We start from the raw sequence: 12,633 nt of genomic DNA, 5'->3' as shown, positions 1-12,633 counted from the left end.
TCTCTATAGGCTTGGGCCGCCCTTGGATTCGGGTCGTGTTCCTCTGCTTGGGCCCTTTTATTGGGCTTTCCTGTGACTTGGCCTAGCTCTTTAAAAAGAGGCCGGGTTGTCCTAGCCTGAAGAGGTCGGTTGCTTTGTCTGTAGAACATCCCGGGTCGGACAGCTCGACCCAGGGTATGAACAGTGCCCCTGCTCGAGCTTGGTCTTTTATCTGGCGGTCGAGCCTTGGTTTTAAGACTTCGAGCCTTCTCGGGTAAAGCCGAACTCGAGCATTTTGTCGCTTTATCTTCTGTAGAGCTCTTTCTTGAATGCAGAACGTTTCTGTTCCGTTTCTTCTGAAAGCGCACGCTTTTGCCTTTTAGCGTTTTTCTTGGGAATGTGCGAGGGTTTTTAATGCCCCCATTAATTTGTTCCGTTTCTCTTGATTTTCTCTTTTCAAATTTTTGTATCCAAGAGACGGTTTTCCTTTCCTTGTAACTTCCCTTTTCTTTCGCCGTTTCCTGTTCTGCACTTCTCGTCTCTCTGTGAAGCTTTGGCCTTCGCTTGGTGCTTCTGCTGTGTGATCGATTCTCTGCTACTCACTTTTCAAAGTTTTCTTCCTTCTTCCAGGTTGGTTTTGCTTTCTTCCTCACCTTTTAATTTCTGCTAATTTTGCTTTTGATCCTTTTGATGACGCCTTGATTTTTTATGCTTGGAAAGCTTGAACCTTTTCTTCGTTTCTGTTTTTACTTTGGAATGTGATTCTTCAATAAAGTTTTAATTTTGCCTGAGTTGTTGTTGGAAAGCTTGAATCTTTTCGTACCACTATGCTTGACTGTCGCTATGATGTATGTTTCTAATTTTCTTTCGTCTTTCTGTATGCTTTCGGCTGGATTTCCTGGTAGCTTAGTGACTTTAGGGTTTTGCAAGTTACTGCGTTTTGAAAAAAGGTTGCTCCTTTGGTGGCTTTGTTTTATCGATAGTTTTTCTTTTTGACGGAGATGATGATTTCTTGATGGTTTCTGGTTAAGAATGAAAGGTCGTTGCTGGGGTGTGAATTTGTAGGTCCCTTGAGTTCTTGTTCTGTGGTTGCCTCCAAAGGACACCCCTAGATCTTTCGTGTAGGTCCTGGGTCTCCTTTTGTTCCTCATACTGTGCTTGATTATGTAACCGAGTTGTTTTGCTATTGTTCGAGATGTGTTTTAGTAATCCAATATTTTTTTCTTATTGTAGGACTAGTTGGCCTCATGGCTTTGACGTTAGGATTTTTGCTAGTAAAGAGTTTTATAAAAATAGTCGCGTTGTATATATAGATTCTAAGCCAACAGAAATTCCTTCGTGCAAACGTTTTGGTTGTCACAAGTAACAAACCCCTTTAAAATTGATAACCGAGTATTTAAACCTCGGGTCGTCTTCTCAAAGAATTGCAGGGAGGTATGTTCTTATTATTGGCTATAAAAAAGGTAAAATTGGTGTTTTGAGAATGAGGAATAAATATGGCAAATAATTTAAATGACAATTAAAATAAATAAATACTGTAAAGCAAACCCTTTGGCAAAGTAGGAGAAATTAGAAGTCCAGACTTAGTTATTCTTATCAATAATAATGAAAGTTGAATCTTAATTCCACTTAGTCAACATTTTCTAAAGCAAAGGAAAGTCAAGGAATTAATTAGTTGACCTTCGAATCCTATTTATTTCCTAAGAAAAGGTTGGGATTATTGAAGTTCAGTTTAATTAGCAAAGATAACAGTTATCAATTATGTTGAGCTAAGATAACTCCTGAGTTACTGATTTCTCAACCAAGACCAAAAGGAAAAGAAACTAAATCTGCTGGAATAAAAATTGTCTTCAGATTGGGAATAATCAATGGCAAAAATAAAGAGAGCAATATTAAACTGAAATACCTCAAATAGCATTAAATAAGAAAATCATAACATGAATGTAGCATAAGCCAAATAGGCAACATAACTAATACAAGTAAGCATTAATGGTATCTGAAAATAAGAGATAATTATAAAGTAAAAGAACATTGAACCTGAGATCGAGAGTTACTCCTAAAACTAAGAGAAGTCCTAAATCCTAAATCCTAAAGAGAGAGAGGAGAGAACCTCTCTCAAAACTAGATCTAAATCATGGAAAGTGACTAAAATTGCCGAGCTCACTGAATGGATGCATTCCCACACCTCATAACCTCTGGTCTATGTCTTCTGGACTTGGATTTGGGCCAAAAAGGGCTTCAGAATCTGCTATGAGCGTTTTTTGCAATTTCTGGTGCGTGGCCTCTACCACGCGTCCGCGTGGGTCACGCGGTCGCGTCGATTGGAGTTTTCTTTGTCGCGCGGTCGCGTCAGTCATGCGGCCGCGTCATAGGTGTTCTTCTTTAGGCGCGCGGTCGCGTCAGTCATGCGGCTGCATCGCTGCTTCTTCGCTCTTGGCACGCGGTTGCGTCGTCCATGTGGTCGCGTGGATGCCAGTTTCTCCAAAAACTCCGTTTTACGCTTTCCTTCCATTTTTGTATGTTCCCTTTTCCATCTTTTAAGTCATTCCTGCCTTAGAAGATCTGAAACTACTCAACACACTAATCATGGCATCAAATGGAAATAAAGGTAATTAAAATAATTAATTCTAAAGCATACGAAACATGTTTTTCACATACATCACATAATAAAGAAGGAAAAGTAAAACCATGCAATTAATATGAATAAGTGGGTGAAGGATTGAATAAATCACTCAGATTAAGCACAAAATATATCATAAAATATGGGTTTATCAGGCTTCTCGCAAAAATATTGTTGAGACGTCTTCCCAAGTCCCTGAGGGCATGGCTGATTGGGTGGATTCTATGGTTCTTCTGTGTATTTCTGTGGTGGACTCAGATTTTTGTATAGAGCTGCGAAAGCATCATAGGGTTTGTGGTAGTGATGCCCAGGAGAGGGATTATGAGCTTGTAGCGCCTGGTTCTGACGAGAGAGTTTGTTTTCCCACTTCACACGAGGGGGAGCCTCCCTTCTTCTATGCTTACGAGTATTTCTTTAGTCAGTTGAACATTACTTTTTCTTTTTCTGCCTTTGAGACCAACTTGTTGTAGTCATGTAACATTTCTCCATCCCAGCTACATCCCAATTCGTGGGGTTTTATAAAGATTTTTCAGCTGCTGTGTCAAGAGTTAGGCATCAAGCCTTCTCTAACTCTTTTCCTCTATTTGTTTGTTTCGGCCAAGCCTGGGGCCTCTTCAAAAAAGAAAGCTCCTTGGGTTTCCTTTAGATCTGCTCAGGGGCACAAAGTCTTTGCCATGTATGACGAGTCTTTTAAGGACTTCAAAAACTATTTCTTTAAAGTTCGAGCTATTGAGGGTGTTCGCCCCTTTTTTCTTGATGAAAATGATGAACCCGCTTTTCCTCTTGAGTGGCAAAAGAATGTCATGGTGTCCCGGTATACTTAGGAGATGTTGGACGAGGTCGAACAGGCCTTTGTGAGTGTGTTGGAGGATATTTGGGGGGAGCCCCCGCATCTGGATACTAAGAAATTTCTGGGGGACCCATCTTTAGTCCGAATTGTGTTGGGTACTGACTGACGTGTTTTTAGTTTATTCTATTTTTCCCTGTGCTCCATGACTTTGTTTGTTGATTCTGTCTTTCCTGTTTTTCAGAAATTTCGAAGAACAATGACTCCATGAAGGCTTTTAAAAAGGCTAGGAAGGCAGCCGCTGCACAGAATATCTCGGTTAGGGCGGCTGGGGAGGGGTCTTCTCAAACCATCCTGAAGCCGCCCGTGCCGAGTTCCCCTGGGCCGAGGAGGGTGATCCCTACTCCTCGGGTTCAACTGGCAGATCCCCCACAAACTTCTGTTGCTGCTTCTGGTACTTCGGCATCTGGATTTTATCACCAAAAGTAGTGTGAAAATGGCACATATGGGTGCGGCTATTTTCCGAACTGTTCAGGGGATCCTGATTCATGCCACAAAATCCTTCATGGAGGAGGTTAAATCAGAATTTGATCGGATCAAGGGTATGAAGGATGAGTTGGAGGTGAAGTTGGCGAAGGTAAAAAAGGAACTAGAGGGTGAGAAGGCCAGCTCTATTGCCTTGGCTGCTTCTTTGAAGTTGGCTGAGGACATGGCACTGAAGCACAAAGATAGCTATGTCTCGACTTATAGGGAGTTGGTGCATCTTCGTGATGACTTGGAAACTGCTCGGACTGATTATGCCGAGCTCCAGGGTCACCTTGTGGGCAGCGTAACTGCCGCCTGTGAGAATTTGATGGAGCAGTTCCGGATTGTTGCCCCTGATGCCGATTTGACTCTTGTTAGTCTTGATAACGTAGTAAAGGATGGCAAGATTGTCGCAGATGATCCCGATGATGATGTTGAGCCACCTCCTGCGCCTCCTCTGAAAGCTTCTACCATGCCGGTTCCTTCAGCCCCCTCGACCATAGTTGAGCCAGATTCTGACTGTCAGATTTTGAATTGAGGCGACGGGACAGTGGATGCGGTACCTCTCCAGACTCGTCCTCCTTCACCTGCTATTGATGTTTCTACTGGGAAGCCTTTAGACTCTCTTTGATTATTCTTGATAAATTTGTGCATAGCCCGGTCTGTGGGCGTTTGAACTTTTTGTAAATGGTGTTTTGTTTGACTGTTGACACTTTCTAGGGTTGCTCGTTTAGCAACTTTTGTTTTGAAAAACAAAGTATTTCTCGGGCTTCCGGGGCTGGTCTTTGATGGCCTCTGGAGTTTATTGTCGTAACTCAGTAGTTTCTATATTATGTCTGTTTGCACTTGTCTTGGCGCCTTTGTAAGTTTCTATCTGACATGATTAACTTGATCCTTTGGCCTGACGTTGCTCTCATCAATCGTAATAAGCCCTTTCTTTCAGGGATTACCTTTGTGGTTTTGTGTCTTGGGCCGACTTTGTCATGTCAGACTTTTGGTCGAGTTACTTGAGAATCCTCTTTTTGGACCTCGTTCAGGTCTCTTTCAGGAATTTATCTTTGTAGCTTTTATCTGCCCAGGCCGACTTTGTTATGTCGGGCCTTGTCGAGTTACTTGATAATCCTCTTTCTTGGACCTTGTTCAGGTCTCTTTCAGGGATTACCTTTGTAACTTTATCTCTTCGGGCCAACTTTGTCACGTCGGGCTCTGTCGAGTTACTTGATAATCCTCTTTCTTGGACCTTGTTCAGGTCTCTTTCAGGGATTATCTTTGTAACTTTATCTTTCTGGGCCGACTTTGTCACGTCGGGCTCTGTCGAGTTACTTGATAATCCTCTTTCTTGGACCTTGTTCAGGTCTCTTTCAGGGATTATCTTTGTAACTTTTTGTAGGAGTTCGACTCGTCACGTCGGGCTCTTCGAAGTTATAGTAATCCTCTTTTATAGGGTTGGCCAGACCTCTTTCTAGGGCTTTACTTATAACTTGGTTTGTTGGGGTTGGCTGACTTTAGGTGTCGGCCAGCCTTTAAGCTATTTTATAGCAATCCATTTTATTAGGACCTCGTCAGGTCCTTTCTATGGATCACTTTCTATAGCTTCTTGTATTATTCTATTTTCATCTTTGCCGATTTTGTAGAATTTTGGGTTTTAACCCTCGTTTATATCGTGATCGCATAGTGAATTTGGTTTTCACTTTTTGTCGATCTGTAACTTTATAATCGGGCGATGATTGTTTTTAGAATAATACGACTTGAACGTTTGTAGAAAATCTGAAAAATTTTATTAAGAGAAATGCGAATATATACACGTGGGGGGTTAGTTTGTAGGTCTTGGGCCTGGCACTTGTCCAAAGGTCCCTTATCCTCCCTAACTATAGTACCTTCTTAAGTTGCAGGCGTGCCATGACCTTGGCAGCTCTCGCCCATCGAGTTCGGAAAGCATGTAGTAGCCCTTCCCTAGCACTTCTATGACTCGGTAGGGTCCTTTCCAATTTGCAGCCAGCTTTCCTTCTCCAGGTCGAGTTGTTCCAATGTCATTTCAGATTAGAATGAGGTCATTCTTCATGAAGGTCCGCTGTATTACTTTTTGATTGTATCTGGAAGCCATTCGTCGTTTCAATGCTTCTTCCCTTATCCGAGCTCTTTCTCGGACTTCTGGGAGTAATTTGAGCTCTTCCCTTTGAAGTTGGGGATCGGCTTCTTCACTATAGTAGATCACTCTAGGGGATCTTTCTTCAACCTCTACTGGGATCATAGCCTCCATTCCGTAAGCTAATCGGAAAGGTGATTCCCTTGTTGTGGAATGTGGGGTCGTTCGATATGCCCATAGGACTTGTGGGAGTTCCTCAGCCCAGGCTCCCTTTGCATCCTGTAATCTTCGTTTTATCCCTGCTAATATAACTTTGTTGGCAGATTCGGCTTGCCCATTGGCTTGGGGATGCTCAACAGAGGTGAATTGTTGTTTTATATTCAGGTCGGCCGCTAGTTTTCTGAAGCCTGCGTCTGTGAACTGGGTACCATTGTCTGTAGTGATGGAGTATGGAACTCCGAACCTTGTGACAATATTTCGATACAGGAATTTCCGACTTCTTTGAGTTGTGGCATTGGCTAGGGGTTCTGCCTCGATCCATTTTGTGAAGTAGTCTATTCCTACTATGAGGAATTTGACCTGTCCGGATCCTTGGGGAAAGGGTCCGAGGAGATCGAGTCCCCATTTTGCAAATGGCCACGGTGAGGTTACGCTGATAAGTTCCTCGGGCGGAGCGGTGTGGAAGTTGGCATGCTTCTGACATGGCGAACATGTCCTTACGAAGTCTGTGGCTTCTTTTTGTAGGGTTGGCCAATAGAATCCGGCCCGTAGTACTTTTTTGGTGAGTGCTTGTGCTCCGAGGTGATTGCTACAAATTCCACTGTGTACTTCTTCTAAGATGTCCTTAATATTGTAAGTTGGCACACATTTTAGCAATGGTGTTGAAATTCCTCTTTTGTATAAAGTGTTATTTATGATGGTATAGTATTGTGCTTCCCGTTTTAACTTCTTTGCCTCTTTCTCATCTGTAGGGAGGGCCTCTGTTGTGAGGTAATTAATTATGGGGGTCATCCATCCTTGATCGTGACCTGTTATGGCTAGGACCTTTTCTTCTTCCAAGATTGATGGCTTCTGTAGAATTTCTTGGATAAGGCTTCTATTGTTACCTCCTGATTTGGTGCTGGCTAGTTTTGAGAGTGCATCAGCCCGGGCATTCTGTTCTCGGGGTATGTGTCAAATCTCATATTCTTCGAGTTGTTCGAGCTGTTCCCTGGTTTTGTCCAGGTACTTTTTCATAGTGGGATCCTTGGCTTGGTAGCTGCCTGTTATTTGTGAAGTGACTACCTATGAATCGCTGAAGATGATAAGTTTTTGAGCTCCGACCTCCCTAGCCATCTTCAAACCTGCTAGTAGTGCCTCATATTCCGCTTGATTATTCGAGGCGGGGAACCCAAATTTGAGGGAGAGTTCGATCTGGGTCCCCTGGTCGCTTTCAATTATTACGCCTGCACCACTTCCTGTTTATTTTATGATCCGTCCACGTATAGATACCATTCTGTGGGGACTTCCGGTGTGTCCATAAATTCCGCAATGAAGTCGGCCAGATATTGAGATTTGATTGCCGTCCGAGTTTTGTATTGAAAGTCGAATTCAGACAGCTTGACTGCCTATTGTAAGATTCTTCCTGCCAAGTCTGTTTTCTGTAAGATCCCTTTTATGGGCTGGTTAGTTCGAACTTTAATGGTGTGAGACTGGAAATATGGGCGAAGTCGGCGAGATGTTATTATGAGGGCGTAAGCAAATTTTTCTATTTTCTGGTAGTTCAGCTCGGATCCCTGTAATGCTTTGGTGATAAAGTATATGGGTTACTGTCCGCTGTTGTCCTCTCGGACCAGTGCTGAAGCTATTGCCCGATTTCCCACTGCGAGGTACAAGATGAGCGGTTCCCCCTTCCGAGGCCGACTTAATATAGGTGGTTGTCCCAGAAACTTATTAAAGTCTTGGAAGGCTTACTCGCATTCGACTGTCCATTCAAATTTCTTTCCCTTCCTTAGAATGGCGTAGAAGGGGAGAGATCTTATTACGGATCCCGCCAGAAATCTGGACAAGGCTGCCAGCCGTCCGTTGAGTTGTTGCACCTCTTTGATACAAGTCGGGCTTTTCATGTCGAGTACGGCCCTACACTTGTCTGGGTTTTCTTCAATTCCTCTCTGTGTGATCATAAAACCCAAGAATTTACCAGCTTCTACTGCGAAGGTACATTTTATGGGATTGAGTCGCATGCCGTGTCGTCTTATGGTGTCGAATACTTGTGTCAGGTCGGATAGTAACTTCATTTTGCGTCTTCACTAGCATGTTGTCTACATAGACCTCCATGATTTTTCCGATGTGATCCGAAAAAACTTTGTTCATTAATCTTTGGTAAGTGGCTCCCGCATTTTTGAGACCGAAAGGCATAACAATGTAACAGTAATTTGCCTTTGGAGTTAAGAAAGAGGTTTTTTCTTGGTCGGGTGGGTACATTGGGATTTGGTTATATCCCGTGTATGCGTCCATAAAGGAGAGGATAAGGATCTTTTGGGCAAGCTTTGTTGAGATCGGTATAGTCGGTGCACATTCTCCACTTCCCATTTGACTTTTTTACCAAAACGACATTAGCAAGCCATAGCGGATAGTTGACTTCCCTTATGAAGCCTGCCTCTAGTAGAGCTCGTACCTGTTCTTCCACCACTTGAGAGCGTTCTGGTCCTAGCTTTCTGCGCCTTTGTTGTATCGGCCGAGATCCTGGGTAGACTGCTAGCTTATGGCACATTAATTTGGGATCTATACCTGGCATGTCTGCGGCCTTCCACGCAAAGAGGTCGGCATTATCGCGTAGGAACTGTATGAGTGATTCTCTTGTGTCCCCTTTTAGGAGTGTGCCGATGTTGGTTATTTGATCTGGGGTGTTTCCGATCTAGATTTTCTCTATTTCTCCTTCAGGTTGTGGGCAAAGCTCCTCCCGCCTCCGAGCTCCACCAACCTCGATTGTGTGGAATTCTTCACCTCTGCCTCTGAGGTTTAGACTTTCGTTGTAACAGCGGCGCGCCATTTTCTGGTCTGCCTTTACTGTGGCTATTCCTTCTGCGGTTGGGAATTTCATGCATAGATGCGGAGTCGAGACTATTGCGCTGAGTTGATTTAACGTTGTCCGACCTATTAGAGCATTGTAGGCTGAGCTTACGTCAACGACGATGTAGTCTATTTTGAGTGTTCTTGACTGACTTCCTTTTCCAAAAGTTGTGTGGAGCAGAATGTATCCCATTGGTTGAACCGGGGTATCTCCTAACCCGAACAGGCTGTCCAGATATGCTCTAAGTTCCTTTTCTTCCAAGCCAAGTTTGTCGAAGATGGTTTTGAATAAGATATCGGCAGAGCTCCCCTGGTCTATCAGTGTGCGATGGAGATTTGCGTTTGCCGATTGTGATGACCATGGGATCGTCATGTCCTGATGTGATGCCGGATGCGTCTTCTTTGGTAAAAGTGATCGCCGGGATGTCGGGTGCTTCCTTCCTTTCTGCGACGTGATATATGTCTTTGAGATGTCTTTTGCGGGATGACTTGGAGATTCCTCCTCCGGCGAATCCGCCGTGTATCATGTGGACGTGTCTTTCTGGTGTCCGAGATGATCGCATAGTAGGTCCGACATCTTCTGCTCTTCTTCTTTTCCTTTGTTCATTTTCGTGGGTGGCCAAGTATCGATCTAACCTTCCTTCTCGTATGAGCTTTTCTATGGTGTTTTTTAAATCAAAACACTCATTGGTGGAGTGTCCGCGGATCTGATGATATTCATAGTGTTCAGCCTGGTTTCCTCCTCTTTTTTTGCCTTTGAGTGGTCGAGCTGGTGGTATTTTTCTGTGTTACAAACTTCTCTGTAGACATTCACAAGTGACACCCGAAGAGGGGTGTAATTGTGGTACTTTTTTATTTTTTCACCATGTCGATCTTCCTTTTTTCTGGAATCTTTGTCTTTATCCTGAGGGGTAAACCCTGGTTTTGAAGTCTCTCCTAATCGGGAGTTTTCCTCTATGTTGATGTACTTTTTTGCTCGCTCTTGCACCTCGTTTAGAGATGTGGGATACTTCTTTGATATGGATTGACTGAATGGCCCTTCTCGCAGATCGTTAATGAGACCCATGATGGCAGTGGTGCACGAAATTGTGATCATCAATGGCGCCATCAACATGGTATGCTCAATTGCAATCTCAACTCTTTATCACAACTTCGCACAACTAACCAGCAAGTGCACTGGGTCGTCCAAGTAATAAACCTTATGCGAGTAAGGGTCGATCCCACAGAGATTGTTGGTATGAGGCAAGCTATGATCATCTTGTAAATCTCAGTCAGGCGGATTCAAATGGTTATGGAGGATTAAAGATAAATAAAAGATGAATAAAACATAAAATAAAGACAGAGATACTTATGTAATTCATTGGTGAGAATTTCAGATAAGCGTATGGAGATGCTTTGTCCCTTTCGTCTCTCTGCTTTCCTACTGTCTTCATCCAATCCTTCTTACTCCTTTCCATGGCAAGCTGTATGTTGGGCATCACCGTTGTCAATGACTACAGTCCCGTTCTCTCAGTGAAAATGTTCAACGCGCTCTGTCACAGCACGGCTATTCATCTTGAACACAGCTACTTTATGAGTCTTGGCCGTGGCCCAAAGCACTCTGTTTTCCAGTATTATCACCGGATACATCCATGCCACAGACACATAACTGGGTGAACCTTTTCAGATTGTGACTCAGCTTTGCTAGACTCTCCAATTAGAGGTGTCCAGGGTTCTTAAGCACACTCTTTTTGCTTCGGATCACGACTTTAATCGCTCAGTCTCAAGTTTTCACTTGACACCTTCACGCCACAAGCACATGGTTAGGGACAGCTTGGTTTAGCCGCTTAAGCCAGGATGTTATTCCTGTAGGCCCTCCTATCCACTGATGCTCAAAGCCTTGGATCCTTTTTATTATCCTTGCCTTTTGGTTTAAAGGGCTATTGGCTTTTTCTGCTTGCTCTTTTTTTTTTGAATTCACTGCTTTTTCTTGCTTCAATAATCAATCTGATGATTTTTCAGATCCTCAATAACATTTCTCCTTTTCCATCATTGTTTCAAGAGCCAACAAGTTTAACATTCTTTAATCAACAAATTCAAAAGACATATGCACTGTTCAAGCATACATTCAGAAAAAATTAAAGAACGGGTCCACCTTAGTGATGGCGGCTTGTTCTTCCTCTTAAAGATCCTATGGAGTGCTTGAGCTCCTCAATGTCTCTTCCTTGTCTTTGTTGCTCCTCTCTCATGATTCTTTGATCTTCTCTAATTTCATGGAGGATGATGGAGTGTTCTTGGTGCTCCACCCTTAGTTGTCCCATGTTGGAACTCAATTCTCCTAGGGAGGTGTTGATTTGCTCCCAATAGTTTTGTGGAGGAAAGTGCATCCCTTGAGGTATATCAGGGATTTCATGATGAGGAGTTTCCTCATGCTCATGTCCATGAGTGGGATCTCTTGTTTGCTCCATCCTTTTCTTAGTGGTATCCATGAGGACTTGGTCCAACCTTTGATTAAAGTTGACCTTTTTTTGAGTTTGAAAAGGGACCTCGGAGATCACCTTCTTCATGGCCACAACTTCATAGAAGTGGTCTTGATGCACCCTTGAGATGAATCTCTCCATCTCCCATGACTCGGAGGTGGAAGCTTTTGCCTTCCCTTTCCTCTTTCTAGAGGTTTCTCCGGCCTTGGATGCCATAATGGTTATGGAAAACGAAAAAGCAACGCTTTTACCACACCAAACTTAGAAGGTTTGCTCGTCCTCGAGCAAAAGAAGAAAGAAGAGAGTAGAAGAAGAAGAAAGATAGGAGGAGATGGAGAAGTAGTGTTTAGGTTGTGTGAAAATGAAGGAGTGAAGATGGGTTTATATAGGGGTGGAGAGAGGGGTAGGGTTCGGCCATTATGGGTGGGTTTGGGAGGAAAAGTGTTTTGAATTTGGATGGTGAGGTAGGTGGGGTTTTATGAAAGATGGATGTGAGTGGTGAAGAGAATGGTGGGATTTGATAGGTGAGGGGTTTTGGGGGAAGAGGTATTGAGGTGATTGGTGAGTGGGTGAAGAAGAGAGAGAGTGGTGGGGTAGGTGGGGATCCTGTGGGGTCCACAGATCCTGAGGTGTCAAGGATAACTCATCCCTGCACCAAGTGGCGTGCAAAAACGCCCTTTCTGCCAATCCTGGCGTTAAACGCCGGGCTGCTGCCCCTATCTGGCGTTTAACGCCAGCTTCTTGCCCATTCCTGGCGTTAAACGCCAGTCTGGTGCCCCTTTCTGGCGTTAAACCCCCAGAATGGTGCCAGACTGGGCGTTAAACGCCCATTTGTTGCCCTTACTGGCGTTAAACGCCAGCAAGTTTTTCCTCCAGGGTGTGCTGTTTTTCATTCTGTTTTTGCTTTTTCAATTGTTTTTGTGACTTCACATGATCATCAACCTAAAGAAAACATAAAATAACAAAAGGAAAATAGATAAATATAACATTGGGTTGCCTCCCAACAAGCGCTTCTTTAATGTCAGTAGCTTGACAGTGGGCTCTCATGGAGCCTCACAAATGTTCAGAGCAATGTTGGAACCTCCCGACACCAAACTTAGAGTTTGAATGTGGGGGTTCAACACCA

This window comes from Arachis duranensis, chromosome 3 (assembly GCF_000817695.3).
Source record: "Arachis duranensis cultivar V14167 chromosome 3, aradu.V14167.gnm2.J7QH, whole genome shotgun sequence".
Taxonomy (NCBI): domain Eukaryota; kingdom Viridiplantae; phylum Streptophyta; class Magnoliopsida; order Fabales; family Fabaceae; genus Arachis; species Arachis duranensis.
Note: the sequence above shows the minus strand (reverse complement) of the source record.